At 40.4% G+C, this 12,500-nt stretch overlaps 1 pseudogene; it reads right to left on the bottom strand.

The window, feature by feature from the left end:
• The window catches only part of LOC138056069 (RING finger and CHY zinc finger domain-containing protein 1-like), a 12,323-nt pseudogene extending 2,159 nt beyond the window's left edge, over positions 1–10,164 (bottom strand).
• Between the last annotated feature and the right edge of the window lie 2,336 nt (positions 10,165–12,500).

Raw genomic sequence — 12,500 nt, 5'->3', positions numbered from 1 at the left:
TAATGGGAATATGGTATACGTAAATGTAACATGAAAGACAACTCAAAGAATGGGTTAGTAGCAGGACCAGCGTTTTGTGATTATTGGAATTCAACAAGGGAAAGTCCCTCTCTGCTTCAGGAAGTTAAACATGTACTGTCTTCTACAAAGAGTTTCAGAATCTGCCTTTAAGTCCTCTACCTGGAGAAATGCATGACGCTTTTAGCTATCACAATGAGGCTACTTTTGATTTTGATTTTGGTGACCGCTGTTGACATAATTAAGCTGGAAACCAAAATTGGTAACAAAAAGTTTGATTGATGGACAGCAAAATTATCCTTACAACTTACCTTATTACAATCACGGCAGAGAATCTGTAACAAGAAACTAGTATCGAGTATCAAGACTAACCATCCACCTTCAACTCCAAAATCAGTGCTACACGTGGGCTGTACAGAATAAAAGTGCTAATAACTTGGAAACAGTTTTAGCTAGTCTCCCTTCGAACGGGAAGGGACTGAAAAGACCTCTTCCCAATGCACACAGGTCAGTACCCTTGTATACACTATGCACACCGCCTAAAGCTGAGCAATTAAAAATTTGATTTAAGCATAAAAAGAGTTATAAGACATGCATAGGTGGGAGATATTCCAACCGAGAAGGTGCATGGAAAGGTGGGAAAAAATATGGACATCAAAAGAGCACGATGCAGAGGTGCAATGACGAGAAACAATAATTAACAGTTATTCTTTGAAATCGAGGTGAATAGTGGCAGAAGATTGCGATAATTGTTTTGGCCCCGTCCACACGTATCCGGAGATTTTTGTATCCGCAAATCGTTTTTTTGTACGGATACACCTCGCGTCCACACGTGTCCGCCGTATACGCTCAATGTATCCTGAGATTTCTGTATACGCTCTCCAGAGTGGAAATTTCTGTATACGCTGTGTATCCGGATACGTGTGGATGCTCGTATCCGTATATTTTTGTATACGCTGACGTCACAATATCAGAACCAGTCTTTTTCCGCATGCTCTGTTGACTACTCCTTTGAGATGTCCAGATAAGAATCGGATACGTGTGGACGGTCGTATACGATTCGTATACGCTACGTGTGGACGCAGATATTTTTGTATCCGCATAAAAAAATTGGCGGATACAAAAATCTCCGGATACGTGTGGACGGTGCATTAGTATATACTCAAGAAGTGATCTCAGCAACATTTGAAGAAAACAATCCAAAGTCGATTTAATTAACATCTCAATCCATGCGTGCAAAAGGTGAAAGCGGCACAAAGCATGCACGAAAGTGTTTACAGAAGCTTCAAACAAGGCAAATATAAATAAACGAAGGTTAAAACGTCACAAACGGCAAAATGGTCATTTAACTCCGTCTAAATCAGCAATCTAAATCGACAGTCTGCTTGTTAAAACATTTTCGCCGTTCGATCAAAGTTTTAGAGGTTTATTTTAAATGGAAATTGAAAGTGCAGTTGGTAAAGGATCCACATGGAATGGCTGCTCTAACTGAGGAAAGCGTTGATTTGCTGTAAAATGACCCGTCTTGTTTCCTTGTTTACGCCGGCCATTTCGTTTCGTTTGGATCAAGCATTATTCACTTCGTAGGGAGTGAATAATGCTCAATTACTCCGAGATAGCGAACCAGTCAGATTGCTTGAAACACCAAGATCACTGAGTGAGTATATACTAACTATTAATGTTCTTGCAGGAATGAACTATCTCTTGACATCACGTTGCTTTCACTGTAAGCCATCCCCTCATGCCCTCCCCCTAAAAATGGAAAAAAAGCTCAAGACAGTATTTTACCTTGACATAAAAGTTATTATACTCTTCCGGCATCGGGGTGCGAGATATCTCGTTATCCAACATTCGCCAGGCACGACGCATATCAACCATTGATCTGTTACATATCGGACAAGCATATCCCCTGGCAATCCGAGAATAATATCAATTTATTCAATATGAGATTCACTGTTGCTATCCTCTTGAACAATTATTATCTTCCAGTTTGGAAGCTTAAAAGGCAGCTGTTGCTTTTGATTGCTTTCACTAACCTTATGTTTCTGTTTTAACTTCCTGTCTTCATGCAGCTATTTGGGACTTAAACATCTACTACGGCAACATCGAGGAAAACGCCCGGGGAAGGGGGCCTTTTTCTTTTTTTTTTTTTTGTTTTGTTTTTTTTTTTTTTGGGGGGGGGGGGGGGTAATCCCAGAAAAATTGGGTCGGGGTGTGTGGCCCGCTTTCTAAACCCTTACACTATTTAAGACCAAAATTTGCGATTTTCCGTACCCTATTTCAGACCTGACCAAAAACTTGACACCCTCTTTTACACCTATTTTCAAATCTATTTCAGCTGTTACACGGTTGGCTTAATAATTTGAGAAGGGCTTTGTTGATGGTCTTATACTCTTCCGGCATCGGGGTGCAAGATATTTAGTTATCCAACATTCGCCAGGCACGAAGCATATTAACCATTGAGCTGTTAAATATAGGACAAGCATATCCCCTGGCAATCAGAGAATAATGGTTTTCTCGTCATGAAAGTATCTCTCACTCGTTCGCTTCAAGCACTCGTGAGAGATACGTTCCGCACTCGAAGATAAAATTCGTATCCCCACGCGGCCATGTAATTTCCCCTATTTGTATTTGTCGTTAAAACCTCAAATTTGGTGATTTCACGTTGTTGTTATGGAGATTACAGCAATAAAATGCTGCACGATTCCTTTTCCTCTTGTAACCAATGATGTTATTGGATTGAGACGTCGTCGTAGCTTTAGCCGTCGTCTTTTCTTAAACTCCCTACTATCGGACACCTTGTCATGTCATCTTTCTATTTTTCTACTTTGAAATTCAAAGTTCTACGTAATTTGAAACAACTTACCCAGATTCCAGTAAATTTGAAAAACAGGTACTGCAAAGGAAATGAATACACAGCTAGAGCAGTACTATTATGCAACTCATCCATGTAATTGCTAATATTTTAGAGGTTGCGAAATACTCCGGTGATCTTCAACAATTATAGGGGTAGCTGACTTGATGTGAGGCAATAGACAAATCGAACTCCACTGATTGGCAGTACGTACACCACATTTAATTAAAGTTAAAAAATCTCAGGTCCTTGAGTTACAAAAAAACGACAACTTGCAGAATTGACAATAATCTTACGATGTAGCAGCAGCAGTAGCAGCAGCAGCAGCAGCAGCAGCAGCAGCAGTAGTAGTAGTAGTACTAGATTTGTAGCGACGAGTAGTGGTGATGGTAGTGGCAGATGAAGATGTAGATGTGGGTCCGAATTCGGTCGACGACTCACACCAAAAGATAACCTGATAGGATATACATTGATAGATCTGATAGATAGCAAGTAGCAGATTTTACAATCGCTGAACAATAATAGCTGAATATACCATAAGAGTGCATAGTTTTATAATAATGCGTACGTGAATAAAACTAAGGCGTTGTCCAAAAACGTACGCTCTACAGTTTTCTAAACTCCCTCGCGGCGCGGAACATGTAGTAGCTATCGATAAGCATGAAACTGCAAATTCCTGAGGAAATTGTAATATCGAAGCACGTTTAACCTTTAACATACTATTGATACTCACTAGAAAATTCGTGAGAAAAAGAGGAAAGGGAAAGTAGGCGTTTCAAAACTAACAATCCAATTGGTAAATCACAGAATGTCTCATGCCAATGTCTTGTTTACAGCTGTATGCCATAAGGCCATGAGATATATGCGTGTATTCTAATAATATCATGTATCTTTTTGACAAGACGATATTACACAACAGTAATACATGTTCAAACTCTATTGCACAGCATTATGAAATAACTAATACCACAAAAAAATTATTTCAGTACACAATCTTCACATCATACTGTAATTTTCAAGTTTAAACTTTGCAACTGCTGTAACAACCTCAGAAAAAAGTGTCAGGTTAAAAACGTTATAGAGCGTTTTCACATGACATCACGGTGGCCATGTTGGTGTTCCAAAACAAAGAAATGGCAGCCATGATGGTGTACCAAACTAATCCTCCGGGAATTGAACTCTATTTTTACGCAAGTACTTTCTTTCGTTTCAGTAATCCAATATAGCTGCTGGTCACGTGAGCGAAAACGTTCCATACTGTACACTGTAGGTACTGTATGGGCAAGAACCAAGGACAAGCTTAACACACCCCACTATATAGCCAAGAATGGTGTCCATCTGATTTCAGTGCTTTTACACAATCTGCAGATTGCAGTCATAGACTATAATTTCATGTATCCATCAATGAAAGTTATAAAATAAATTTTGCAGTACCTGTGCAGCAAGTGACCAATAGGAGGTACGTGTGATGGTATTCTGGATGTGTAAATGTCCTGTGACAAAATATTACAGTGAACATCACCTTCAGTCCTGTTCTGTATTGTTATGTAGCAATGGACAGACTAGTCTTGTACTTTGTATAATTAACAACATTCCAATTTGCTTTATTATGATTATTATGTATTGATTAAAGTTCTGCAGACCACAAAACATTGTAATATTGATTCCCACTGAGCAAGCATTTACCAGGCTCACTCCATTAGTCTCTACACTGTAGATAATAGCGGGGCTCAGGTGCGCAAACCGCGCCAGCGGAGCACCATCTGTAAGATTTTTTGGGAAATCGATCGATGCGAGAATTTTTGGTTATGATGTCACGGTACGCCCGTCCGTCTGCCCGTACAGACTGTCAGGGTTGAGGTGGGGAGGCAAGACAGCCTCTGGGGACGGAAGTGTTCCGGCAGTTTTCGTTGTAATAATAGAGAATAGGGAGCTTTAAGCACGCACGTTTTTCAATGAGACGCGGACGGCAACCGGAAGTGAGCTGTTTTCCCTTTTAACTTGTCTTCACACAACAACATTTACATTGCCAAGTATATTTTCTCCATTAGAGACAATTCGTATAAAAATCTGGGAGACACCACTGTCCGTGCTGGAGAAATGTCGTCTTCCGGTTGCCGTCCGCGTCTCAAAAACGCGCGTGCTTAAGCTTCCTAATTACACGGCGGCGCGAAGATATGAATTTTACTTTGAGTCGTAAAAACAACATTTTACGAATGAGCGCAGAGAGTGAGTAAAATATTGCTTTTAACACGAGGAAATAAAATTCAACCTTCAAGCCACTATGTAACTTTCTTTTTTTATACAGACAGGAGTGTTTTACTCATCACACAGAAAACAAAACAACTCCTAATAAAGACTAATCCCAAGTGACCAAAAACACAATGCTTTTGGGTACCTGCAGAAAGATCCCTATTCTCGATTTTACTTCAAACTGCTTTGCAAGGCAAAATTTATTGAAAAACAGCAATGATCGAAAAGCAGTTTGTGACGTAAAATCGAGACTAGACCCATGCCTCTCACATCACGCTGACATGGGTCCAAATTACTGCAAGTTTTGAAAACTTTGCGCGTCTTGCACGGCAGATAAAAAGCGAAATTTTGAGTGAGAATCGTCAAACACGTTTGCTTGTGGTGGTAGATCAACATTGATGAACGAAGCGCTTCTTTCCCGAGAAAAGACGGCTGGATGCATGAGCGATAGGCTGTGTTTGTGACGTAAATTCAAATATAATTTATGCAAAGTTAATAGTTACAGGGAAATAGCATTAGACATCCCAAAACACTGGTTTTAACAAAACAGTAATTACATAACAATGCTTAAAACGTCTGTGCGAAGTTTCCAGATGATACGAGCTTGAGTTTGTGGTTTAATGATCAATGTGAGTTTGAATTCAACCGGCGAATCATCAACAAAATCTTCGGCTGCTTCATCTTTCAGTCGACCTCATCGCCCCCCTCGTTTTGCCACCAATAAACTCAGCAGTAATTTCAATTGATTTTGAGGAATTTTACTTGCTCTTACATTAGCGACGTCTGAGGAGAAATTGCCATTCAATGGATTTGAAAGCCGTATTTTGACCTTGGCGCCAACTGGAAAATCAGTGAAGTTTCCGAACTCAGGCGGTAGAAAACGGCACAATCCCCATTCTCCAGCTTCTCGAACACTTTTCGTTGTCGAAATCCTTGATGTTTCCTACCTTAAAAGCACCGGGTCAAAGAATACCTTCGCAGCCAAAAACCTGACCTGACCGATTTGTGCAGGCAGGTTTCTGATTGCCAGAGATTAACAATGGCTCACCTCACGCGTCCAGCCGTGATTTCGGGAGTGAGCACTGGCTCATTTCCCGAAACCGCGTCTGGTAATCGCGCCTAGTAGCCTTAAGCTCCTCTCAGATTCTCCTTCAGGAATGTTCCCAGAACTGATGGTCGTAATGGTGGGGGGACTGAAAAATTGTGCGAGACAGCCTAAATATTGCTTTTAGCGATAGTCAACGACAACTGTCGTTTGAATCATCTGAGTGGAATATCGTTTCCTCAGGACACTCTACAAAGTTTGTCAGAGGCACACCGTGTAGCTATAACGGTATTTATGCAGGAGTTCATTGTTTTTCTCGAGAAGTTGGTTCTCTGTCCAGAGATGCTGGTTATCGCAGGAGATTTCAATCTCCATATGGACGACGCAATGGATGCTGATGCTAGGAAATTTTCCGACCTTTTTGAAACCTTTAGTCTGATTCAGCATATTAACTTTGCAACTCACGTCTCTGGTCACTGGCTTGACCTCATTATCACTAGGTCTTGTAATGATCTTATGATTGTCTCACCCCGCCCCTCATTGTTTCTTTCTGACCATTGTTTTGTCGAGTGCTCGCTCGCCATTCCATCTGTTGAGGGGTTTACGAGAGAGATAACATTTCGTAAGTTTAAGGAGATTGACATTACAGCGTTTCAGAAAGACATTGCCGAATCCAAGCTGGTTAGAGTTAAAGACAGTGAGCCCGCCGCAGGTCACGATTGCATTTGAGCTCCATGCTCGACGCGCATGCCCGTTCCCGACGCAAGACAATCGTAACTCGCCCTAGAGTACCCTGGTTTAATGACGAGCTTAGAACCTCGAAGTCCACGTGGAGCAAGCTAGAAAAAAAAAAAAATGAGGAAAAGCAACCTTGATTCTGATAGCAGGGCTTATCACGAGCATGCAATCATTATTGCTTTTGCTTGCATGAAGCAAAAAGGCAACATTACGGCGATGTTATCTATGAATGTGCTGGAGATTCTAAGAAGCTCTTTCGTATAGTGAAATCTCTCTGCGATGAGCGCACTGATGCTCTTCCGCCGCATGACAATCCACACCAACTAGCTGATGAATTTGGAGAGTTTTCCCATCGTAAAATTGCTCTCACCAGAGAAGATATTGCAAACTTTTCTATTCATCGGCCCACTGTCTCTATTTCATCACCTCAAACGAAGCTAACGCATTTCTCGCCTTTCTCTGAAACAGAAACACGTGACATATTCTCTTCATCTTCCAACGCTAGTTGTCAGTTGAACCCAATACCCACGTGGTTGCTGAACAAATGTGTAGATACTCTTGCACCTATCATCACCAGGATAATTAACTCGTCTCTCGTCAGCGCTTGTGTTCTGGACAATTGGAAGATCGCACTTTGGCCTCGAACTCGTACATGGAAATTTTCGCCCGGTTAGCAACCTTTCCTAAAATTGATGAGAAGACTGGAATACCACAGCTAGGTTCTCGATCACTGCTCTTAGCATGCTCCCCTGCCCAGTAAACAGTCACCTTACCGAAAACATCATTCCATTAAGACTCCTTTACTTAAAGTACAGAACGACATTCGTCTCAGTATGGACAGGCAGGAAGTCACTTTGATTGTCTTGTTAGACCTCAGTGCCGCGTTTGACACTGTAGACCACTCAATCTTGGATAATCTACTCGAAAGCGACTTCGGCGTTTGTGGCTGTGCTCTCTCTTGGATTAAATCGTTCATGCACGGGAGGAAGCAACATATAACCATCGAACAGCAACAATCATGCATGAGACTTCTCTCTCCTTGGTGGAGTTCCACAAGGAAGCTGCTTAGGACCTTTATTATTCATAATGTCCACTTCAAAGTTGTTTCAAGTGGTAAAAAAGCACCTGCCGTCGGTGGAAGTCTTTGCAGACGACACGCAACTCTATCTTTCGTTTTGTCCTACGTCTTCAGTTTCTCAAGAACAAGCCATTTGATCTATGGAGGAGAGCTATGGAGGAGTGCATTGTTTATGTCCGTGCTTGGATGTGTCATAACATGCTGAAGCTTAACGACAGCAAAACGGAATTTCCGATCATCGGTTCACGTTAGCAGCTCCCCAAAATAAATGTTAACTCTGTTCAAGTAAGCCCCGTTGGGCTGGGCTAGTTACTGGATGGGTGACCATCTAGGGATAACCATTGCCGTACGCTCCAAAGTTCACTTTAGCTTTCCATCCATTCGTGGTGGGTAAAATGAGTACCTGTACTACTGGGGACAAGTTGTGTATACAACGGGATAGGAGTTGCGCCCACCCCTGCCATGAGTTGCGGTAGATGCCGCAAGTCATGGTAGAAGTATTGAAAAGGGAGCCTTCGGGTTGCCTTTGACTGCGGTGGCCCACTTGTCTTGTTGTTGTTGTTCAAGTTGGCACTTCCGAGATTGTGTCACCCTCGTCTGTTCGCAATCTCGAGGTGTGGTTTGATAAGAATACGTCAATAAATGCGCACGTTGGGGTGGAAGGTCTGTAGTAAGGCCTTCTTCGGACTTTCCAAGATCAGGCAAATATGGAAATTTCTATCGGATGATGCCACCAAAGCACTGGTTCATGCATTCGTCACGTCTCACGTCGACTATTGCACCCCCCTGCTTTACGGAGTGTCACAGTACCAACTTAACCATTTACAGCGTGTCCTTAATGCCGCAGCGGGCGTCATCTGCCATCTCTCACGGTATTCTCATGTTCCAACTCCACTGGCTTCCAGTTGCCTCGCGGATCAGATTTAAGATCGAGCTGTTGGTTTACAAAGCGGTTAAAGGCTGCTCTCCATCTTACATAACTGAGCTACTACACATCAAGCCTCCGGGTCGCCAAGCATTGCGTGACGACGATCAACTCCTCCTCTTGGTCCCACGAACTAAATGTAAAACATTTGGCGACCATGCCTTTGCCGTCGGCGGACCAAGGGTCTGGAATAGTCTGCCACTAGCAATTCGTAATTCAGCAAACGTAGATACATTCAAAGCGAATTTGAAAACTTTTTTTTTATTTAGGCAAGCATATGAATTTTTTTAATAGTTGAATTTTTAGTTCTAGTTTATGTAAACAAGAAAGGTTATTCCACTTTTATATAAAATATATGATATATATATATAAAAGCGCATTAGAATATTTTTATAACTTATAGCGCTATATAAGCTCATTAAGTTAAGGTAAGTTATAGTAGACTAAAAATATTTGAGTTTACCTCGTAGCATATTGGACAATCTGAACGTGAACTCTTTTCAACACACTGGAGAGTTCACAAAAAAACGATAAGTAATTATATTGGACAAATTTATCTGAGCTTTAAGCGGGGAATGATTGTTCTTGCCTAAGTTTCATTTGAAATTCCTTAAGGAGGCTCGAAAGGGGACATTACTAAACAACGAAACAGCGAAACGAAGCACCAAAACACCATGTATGACGCCACCATACATTGAATACTAACCGGCAAAGGTTGGATTTGACAGTAGAGACATATTTCAAAGAAACTGATTTTTCTTTAAAACTGGCCTACGAATTTTGCTGAATTTTAAATATTTTAAAGATTTTTTCTAACATTATCAGGTAACGCTGTATGGGAAGATCTCACTGTCCTCTTTTTTTTTTTAATAGCAATTTATGCTGATTTTAAGGCTCAAAGAAATGCCTATTATCATTGCCACGGTAATGGTATTTTGGAAGAAACTCTGGTCAAATTTCGTCGTGATAAGATTACCCCAACTATATCTAAAAGCAGAATATAAGTATTTTTTGTGTCAAAAAGGGAGAAAGTATTTTTTTGAGTAAGCCCTCCTTAAAAGCTTGTTGGAGGTCTTCCTGTGAAAGTCTATAAAATATTACCTTTGCATTATGATTCCAATTCCTGACCTTCAAACCTGGTAACTGTTTAATAGCGTACCAAAGAGAAGAGAGAAGTCCTGGCATGGCTTGGCCATGGAAGGCTGGGGAAACATTGTCGGGTCACCAATTAAGTCTTGTCCACTGGACCCCATACGGTCATCTTTTCTTGTTCAAATTAGAGAGTTTAAGGACGGTGCCTACTAATTCATAGGTATTTTTGCAGCGGTTTATGATTATGCAGAAAATGTAGATCTTGACAAGTGTCATTGAAATCCAAAAAGAATATTGGGGGTAAAACCACGCATTTTTTCCAAGATAATTCATGAATAATATTTGTAAGGAGCTTTAACATGCAAAGCAATGTATTGCGTTCTTTCTCAAATTGAAGCTTAATTATCCCTCAAAAATGCATGGTTACCTCCAATTTTCTTTTTGGATACTAAGACTACTTACTAAGATCTACTTTATCCGGATAGTTTTAAATCGCGCAAAAATATCCCTGTATTAGTGAGCATCTCTAATCTGAAACTCGAGTATCTCGAGATGCGCAGAACGTATGCGCAATAACAATAGTAGGCGCCGTCCTTAAGCACGCGACGTTTTTGTCAACACGGACGGCGACCGGAAGTGATTTTGAAAAGAAATTGACGTCACACGTCACAGACGTCAAGTCACAAACCTCAAAGCTGCCTATTTGGCGTATGTGGTGAAAAACAAAAACGCCAAAAGGTAAGTTCATTTTAGGTGCAATAACTCTGCTTTTGTGGTTGATTTTTGTTCTTTTCCTGCAAATGCTGGACAATCAACTTTCTAATTCCTATTATTTATGAAAGGAACTCTTCTTTGTCACTTCTACTGGCTGATGAACAACAGCGCTAAAAACGTTGAGACTCAGTCTTGCCAAAAAACCTAGAGTAAGTCTCTTTAGAAAATATTTGTTTTCCTTGATATTTGTATGTGCTTGTGTTTTTTCGCTGTGGTCTTAAATTTTAATGAGCTGGCAATGCTAAGACAACGTTTCCAGAAAGACCATGTTAAATTTTGAAATGACCGTCAAATTTTATTATTGTTATTATTATATTATTATTTTTGCAACGCTTCATTTTAATTTGTCATTTGCTTTCCTTTGCAGAAATGTACCAAATGGATTGGACAAATTAGCTAACACTGGCAGATCTGAACTTTGCTTTACATTCAGAATCATATCAGGATTATCGATTGTAACTGGATTGAGAATTTCAAGCCGTGTTCTCTTCCAATAAAACAATAAGTTTTTCCTCTGAAATCAATCTTTGATTGTAGTTCTGAAAAAGCATATCTCTTGTCTTTCTTAAAGAAGTCATGATTCAGTATTAAGAAAGAAGACAAATAATCAAAACTGCTGTACAATTAACTAGCGATGCCGTAAAATCACTGACGCGACATGCTTAACTCAAACAAGTCAAGTCACGGACGCCGGTCTCGACCTAGTTTCATCTCGGCTACTTGGCGTCCGTGTTGACAAAAATGTCTCGTCTTTCTGCAAAGTTGATGAGTTAGTGATTTCAGAAATGGAGCTGCTGCTCCATCACTATGGAACTCGCTGCCGAAACACATCCGTAAGATAGAGAAATTAACTGAATTCAAGTGTCATTTGAAAACGTATCTTTTTAGACAAGCATATAGTTTATAAACTTTCATTTTAATTAAGACTCCTATTAGTATTATTACTCTTGTAGATTATAGATTATAGATTAAACATACGTGTAATTAGCTTTTTATCCACGATTTCTGTAGAATATTAAAATATTGTAAAGTAGTGTCAAAGAAATTTGCGGAAAGCCCTTGAGGAAGATTTAGTTGGTGAACGTGGAAAACAAATATATATTCTATTTCCCCTTACTGTTGACCACCCCCACAACAACAATGAAGGGGTAGGTTTACAAGTTTACAATGGGTTTAAGTTGCACGTGTAATTTTCACGTATGCATCATGTTGCAAAAGAGCCCAAATTTCCCTAGTCACTACAAACGTTATAATAAAAAGGTACCCCTTTACCTCCAGGGCTGTCAGCGCTTTATCATTTCTCATTGTATGGACAAGATATTGAAACCAGAAGCCATCCCAGATCATCATGTCTAATAGGCTTATGCAAAAATTCACCACCAAGCCTCGTTTGCACAAAATTATCTGGACGTGCAATATTGTTCACACTTGGGTTTTCTATACAACTTTTGTCCTTTGGGATTCAGCGCATGCTAATATTTAAAAGTTTAATTGTCGAAATCGAGGCTTTTTGGTGAAATTAGCTAGTCAGACGTCAAAACGCATAAGGGCTATTAGGTGAAGGGCAGTTTCATGTACATAATCAGTCATAATGTACGCTGAACCAAGAGCATCATGGGTCTGGTACTGTAAATGAAAAGGGGCCATCATTCAATTCAACCTCGTTCCCCGGGTCTCTTTGTCTTCTAAACGACAATGGACACCCTGAAAACGAGGTTACATG

Source organism: Montipora capricornis, chromosome 7, assembly GCF_036669925.1.
Source record: "Montipora capricornis isolate CH-2021 chromosome 7, ASM3666992v2, whole genome shotgun sequence".
NCBI classification, from domain to species: Eukaryota; Metazoa; Cnidaria; class Anthozoa; order Scleractinia; family Acroporidae; genus Montipora; species Montipora capricornis.
The sequence above is the reverse complement of the archived record's forward strand: the minus strand, read 5'-3'. Positions and strand labels throughout refer to the sequence as shown.